At 47.5% G+C, this 6,000-nt stretch overlaps 1 long non-coding RNA gene across 1 annotated transcript in view; it reads right to left on the bottom strand.

The window, feature by feature from the left end:
• Nucleotides 1-4,142, bottom strand: part of LOC120373634 — a 38,962-nt gene extending 34,820 nt beyond the window's left edge. Inside the window, exon 1 of the long non-coding RNA XR_005585611.1 lies at nucleotides 3,816-4,142. This is a non-coding gene — a long non-coding RNA (uncharacterized LOC120373634). The remainder of the gene's footprint in view (nucleotides 1-3,815) is intronic.
• Between the last annotated feature and the right edge of the window lie 1,858 nt (nucleotides 4,143-6,000).

Here is a 6,000-nt window from a genome sequence, read left to right on the forward strand (position 1 = left end):
AAGAAAACATTCTACAAATACATTAGAAAGCAAGAGGAAGAACAAGGACAGGGTAGGCCCATTACTCAATGGCAGGGGGGAATAATAACAGAAAATGTGGAAATGGCAGAGGTGCTTAATGACTTCTTTGTTTTGGTTTTCACCAAGAAGTTTGGTGGTGATTGATTGTCTAACGGTGAATGCCAGTGAAAATGAAGTAGGCTCAGAGGAGTCTAAAATAGAAAAAGAACAAGTTAAAAATTACTTGAACAAATGTGATGTCTTCAAGTCACCAAGGCCTGATGAAATGCATCCTAGAATACTCAAGGAGCTGACTGAGGAGATATCTGAACCATTAGTGCTTATCGTTGAAAAGTCATGGAAGACGGGAGAGATTCCAGAAGACTGGAAAAGGGCAAATATAGTGCCCATCTATAAAAAGGGAAATAAGGACAACCCAGGGAATTACAGACCAGTCATCTTAACTTCTGTACCCAGAAAGATAATGGAGCAAATAATTAAGCAATCAATTTGCAAACATCTGGAAGACAGCTGCAGCGGCACAGGAGCCAGCAAACAGAGTTGTAAACAGGGGAGTTTCAGTGGGAGTTTGCAGGGGAGACTAAGAGAGCTAGGCAGAGAAATAGACAGGCTAGTGAAGGAAGTGGGTGGTGTTCTGGTGCCGGGCGGGGGTTTGTTTTGCTGTGGGTGGTGGTGGTTTGGTTTGTGTTTCCTGGACTAACAGGTTTTAGGTGGGAAGGCTATGACCGATACAGAGGCAGCAGTGGAAGACACAATGAAGATGACTGGATGTGGAAGCTGCGACATGTACATGATCCTGGAGGGGATACCTGATAAGAGTTTTGTCTGCATGAAGTGCCGCCTGATAGAGCTGATGGAAGAAAAGATCCGAGGATTGGAGATGCAGGTAGAAACTCTGGTTGAGTTTAGAAGGAGGTTTGAGCAGATGATGGAGAAAAGACATGAGGAGGCTGAAGGGAGAAGCTCAGACTTGCAGATGGAAGCAGGACCAAAGAATTCTGAGGGGAGACTGCTGGGTGAGGAAAGTGGACGGTGGAAGAATGAGACTAAGAGAACCAGGCAGAGGAAAAGATGGGCCAGTGAAGGAGAAATAGAGCTCAGGAGCAGGTTTGCAGAGTTGAAAAATGAAGAAGGGGCACAGCAGGTGGTCGCTGAAGGTGAGAGGGCAAGGAAGAAGAGAAGAGCAGCTAGTCCTATAGGAAGAGGGGAAGAATCAATGGAGATAACACCAAATATGAGCCCCAGGAGGATACGGGATGGGTTGCGGAGGATTGCAAGGGACAATAGAAATTGTGAGGACTTGCAGCCAGAGGAAACAGGGGACAGACCAGAGAATTGCACCATCATCAGGAAAAGGCAGGTCTACATGATTGGGGACTCCTTACTGAGAAGAATAGACAGGCCTGTAACTAGAGCTGATCCAGAGAACAGAAGGGTGTGCTGTCTGCCGGGTGCTAAGATACGGGATGTGGACCTGAGGCTGAAAAGGATCCTAACAGGAGCAGGAAAGAATCCGTTGATTGTCCTTCATGTGGGAACAAATGATACAGCTAGATTCTCGCTGGAACATATCAAGGGAGACTATGCCAGGCTGGGGAAGATGCTTAAGGAAATCGAGACTCAGATGATTTTCAGTGGGATTCTGCCTGTTCCTAGAGAAGGGCAACAAAGGTGTGACAACATTATGGTGATCAACAGATGGTTCAGGCAGTGGTGCTATAAGGAGGGCTTTGGGATGTATGGCCACTGGGAAGCATTCATGGACAGAGGACTGTTCTCTCAGGATGGACTTCACCTGAGTAAGGAGGGAAATAGACTTCTAGGCGCAACTAATTAAGAGAGCTTTAAACTAGGAATTTGGGGGAGATGGTTGGGAGATGTCCAGGTAATCTCCACGCTGGAATTTAACATTGAGAGGGAAGAAAACAAAGTAAGAAAGGATACAGCCGTGGGTATGAGAATGGACATAAGGAGGAAGGGTAGTGTAGATACCAGTCTAATAGGTGATACTGGTGGTAGAATGTCTGTGCCTAATCGGGTAAAAATGTCCGCAAAGCAAAACGGCAAAAATTAAGATGTTTGAACACTAATGCAAGGAGCCTAGGTAGCAAAATGGAGGAACTAGAGCTACTGGTACAGGAAGTGAAACCAGATATTATAGGGATAACAGAAACATGGTGGAATAGTAGTCATGACTGGAGTACAGGTATTGAAGGCTGTTTAGGAAAGACAGAAATAAAGGCAAAGATGGTAGAGTAGCATTGTATATCAATGATGAGGTTAACTGTAAAGAAATAAGAAGTGATTGAATGGACAAGACAGAGTCTGTCTGGGCAAAAATCACATTGAGAAAGAAAGCTACTAGAGCCTCCTCTGAGATAGTGCTTGGGGTGTGCTACAGACTGCCGGGGTCCGATTTGGATATGGATAGAGACCTCTTTAATGTTTTTAATGAAGTAAACACTAATGGGAATTGTGTGATCATGGGAGACTTTAACTTCCCAGATATAGACTGGAGGACAAGTGCTAGTAATAATAATAGGGCTCAGATTTTCCTGGATGCAATAGCTGATGGATTCCTTTACCAAGTAGTTGAAGAACCAGCAAGAGGGGATGCCATTTTAGATTTGGTTTTGGTGAGTAGTGAGGACCTCATAGAAGAAATGGTTATAGGGGACAACCTTGGTTCAAGTTATCATGAAGGCTCAGTTCAAACTAGATGGAAGGATAAACTAGATGGAAGGATAAACAAAAATAAATATGGGACTAGGGTTTGATTTCAAAAGGGCTAACTTTAAAGATTTAAGGAAATTAGTTAGGGAAGTGATTGGACTGAAGAACTTGTGGATCTAAAGGTGAAGGAGGCCTGGAATGACTTCAAGTCAAAGTTGCAGAAACTATCAGAGGCCTGCATCCCAAGAAAGGGGAAAAAATTCATAGGCAGGAGTTGTAGACCAAGCTGGATGAGCAAGCATCTCAGAGAGGTGATTAAGAAAAAGCAGAAAGCCTACAAGGAGTGGAAGATGGGAGGGATTAGCAAGGAAGGCTACCTTATTTAGGTCAGAACATGTAGGGATAAAGTGAGAAAGGCCAAAAGCACAGGGAATTAAACCAATAATAAAAGGTTCTATAGCCATATAAATAAGAAGAAAACAAAGAAAGAAGTGGGACCGCTAAACACTGAGGATGGAGTGGAGGTTAAGGATAATCTAGGCATGGCCCAATATCTAAACAAATACTTTGCCTCAGTCTTTAATGAGGCTAATGAGGAGCTTAGGGATAATATTAGGATGACAAATGGGCATGAGGATATGGAGGTAGATATTAACACATCCAAGGTAGAAGCCAAACTTGAACAGCTTAATGGGACTAAATTGGGAGGGCCAGATAATCTTCACCCAAGAATATTAAAGGAACTGGCACATGAAATTGCAAGCCCATTAGCAAGAATTTTTAATGAAATCAGTAAACTCAGGGATTGTACCATACGACTGGAGAATTGCTAACATAGTTTCTATTTTTAAGAAGGGGGAAAAAAGTGATCCAAGTAACTATAGGCCTGTTAGTTTGACATCTGTAGTATACAAGATCTTGGAAAAAATTTTGAAGGAGAAAGTAGTTAAGGACATTGAGGTCAATGGTAATTGGGACAAAATACAACATGATTTTACAAAAAGTAGATCGTGCCAAACCAACCTGATCTCCTTCTTTGAGAAGGTAACAGATTTGTTAGACAAAGGAAACGCAGTGGATCTAATTTACCTCGATTTCAGGTCGAAATCCTCTTGTCCTACCTGGTCCGCGGAGTCTGGTCCCGGGAAGTCCCACTGCATGGGTTCCTCACAACCCGGGCTGGGGGGTAGGTCGGGTAGTTCCTCGGGGACGTCCGGCCAATCGTGCTCCGGGGGTTCCTCGGGGTAACAGCACTGTAGCGGGGAAGCGCCTACTGGCTCCTCGTCGTAGGTGGTGCAGGGAAGCTCCGGCAGCTCTTCCCAGTAGCGGGGTAGGGTGCTCTCCGGCCAGTCCAGGCAGCTGCCCGGGGCTCCAGCGGTTCCTCCATCAGGAGCTCCCTCAGGCAGGTCTGCTCTCCCCGGTGGCTGGGCACTGACTGGGCTGGAAGGCCTGGCTTTTATCCTTCTGGGTCGCCGTTTGACCCTCTGAGGGGCGGGCTCACCACTCTGTAGCCTCACCCCTTCCTGTGTCCGGGGCTCAACCCTCCCCGGGGAGGAGGGGAGCCACACCGGCCCGCTACAGAGAGGAATTATTTAAGCTTAGTACCAATGTGGACACAAGAACAAATGAATATAAACTGGACACTAGGAAGTTTAGACTTGAAATTAGATGAAGGTTTCTAACCATTAGAAGAGTGAAGTTCTGGAACAGCCTTCCAAGGGGAGTAGTGGGGGCAAAAGACTAAGCTTGATAAGTTTATGGAGGGGATGGTATGATGAGATAGCCTAATTTTTGCAATTAATTCATCTTTGATTATTAGCAGGTAAATACGCCCAGTGGTCCGTGATGGGATGTTAGATGGGGTGGGATTTGAGTTACTACAGAGAATTCTTTCCTGTGTGCTGGCTGGTGAGTCTTGCCCATATGCTCAGGGTTTAACTGATCGCCATATTTGGGGTTGGGAAGGAATTTTCCCCCAGGGCAGATTGGCAGAGGCCCTGGAGGTTTTTCGCTTTCCTCTGCAGCGTGGGGGACGGGTCACTTGCTGGAGGATTCTCTGCACCTTGAGGTCTTTAAGCCACGATTTGAGGACTTCAATAACTCAGACATAGGTTAGGGCAGGGGTCTACAACCTACGGCACGCGTGCCGAGCCGATTTTTGATGGCACACGGCATGGACTGAGCCGCTCAGCCTGCCACAGCTCTGGGGTTCCCACTGCTGGCCCCTTGCCAGCCAGGGTCCAGCCGCCGGTCCCACTCAGCGACCACTGCTGGCCTGGGTGAAGGAACCCCAGGCTGGCAGCGGGCTGAGACCCTGGCTGGCAGGAGCCAGTGGCCGAAACCCCAGAGCGGCGGTGGCGGGCTGAGACGCTCAGTTGCTGCTCTGGGGTCCTGGCTGCTGGCCCCTTGCCAGCCGGGGTCCCTGCTGCAGCCCCACTCACCTTGCTTCCAGTTGTAGTTCCAGCACAGCCCCCCTGACAGACAGGGTCCAGGCCTCCAGCCCTGCTCAGCCCTACCAGCTGCCAGCTCCACTCACCTCAGCTGCCGATCTGGGGTTCCAGCTGGTTAACAACTGATCACTCAGAAAGAAGCCTGTGTGCAGCTTAAAGTATCCAAATACATGCCACCAGACATTGGAAAACTCAGCAAGGAAAAGCAAGGGCAAGGATCACACTAAACTGATAAGATCTGCATTTTAATTTAATTTTAAATAAAGCTTCTGAAACATTTTGAAAACCTTGTTTACTTTACATATAACAGTAGGTTGGTTATATATTATAGACTTATAGTGAGACCTTCTAAAAAATGTATTACCGGCATGCGAAGCCTTAAATTAGCATATATACATGAAGACTCGGCACACCACTGCTGAAAGGTTGCCGACCCCTGGGTTAGGGATTTGTTACAGGATGTGGAGTCTCCATCATTGGCGATTTTTAAGAGCAAGTTAGACAAACACCTGTCAGGAATGGTCCAGATAATACTTAATCCTGCCACAAGTGCAAGGGACTGGACTCAGGAGCGGCGCCAGAGTTTCTGGCGCCCTAGGCAGAATTCGGGGGGAGGCATTTTGTGCGCTCTCCACGGGGCACGCGGGAGCTTCCAGTTCCGCTTCCATCGCGCCGCCGAAGAAGGACCCTCTGCCGAAATGCCGCAGGCGACAGCGGCAGTCATTGAGCTGCTCAATTGCCTGACGCTGTTTTCCATGGCACGTCGGCAGAAGGTCCTTCTTCAGCGGCACGACTGGAGCGGAACTGGAAGCTCCCGTGTGCCCCGTGGGGAGCGCACAAAATGCCACCCCCCGAA

This window comes from Mauremys reevesii, linkage group 10, assembly GCF_016161935.1.
Source record: "Mauremys reevesii isolate NIE-2019 linkage group 10, ASM1616193v1, whole genome shotgun sequence".
Taxonomy (NCBI): Eukaryota; Metazoa; Chordata; order Testudines; family Geoemydidae; genus Mauremys; species Mauremys reevesii.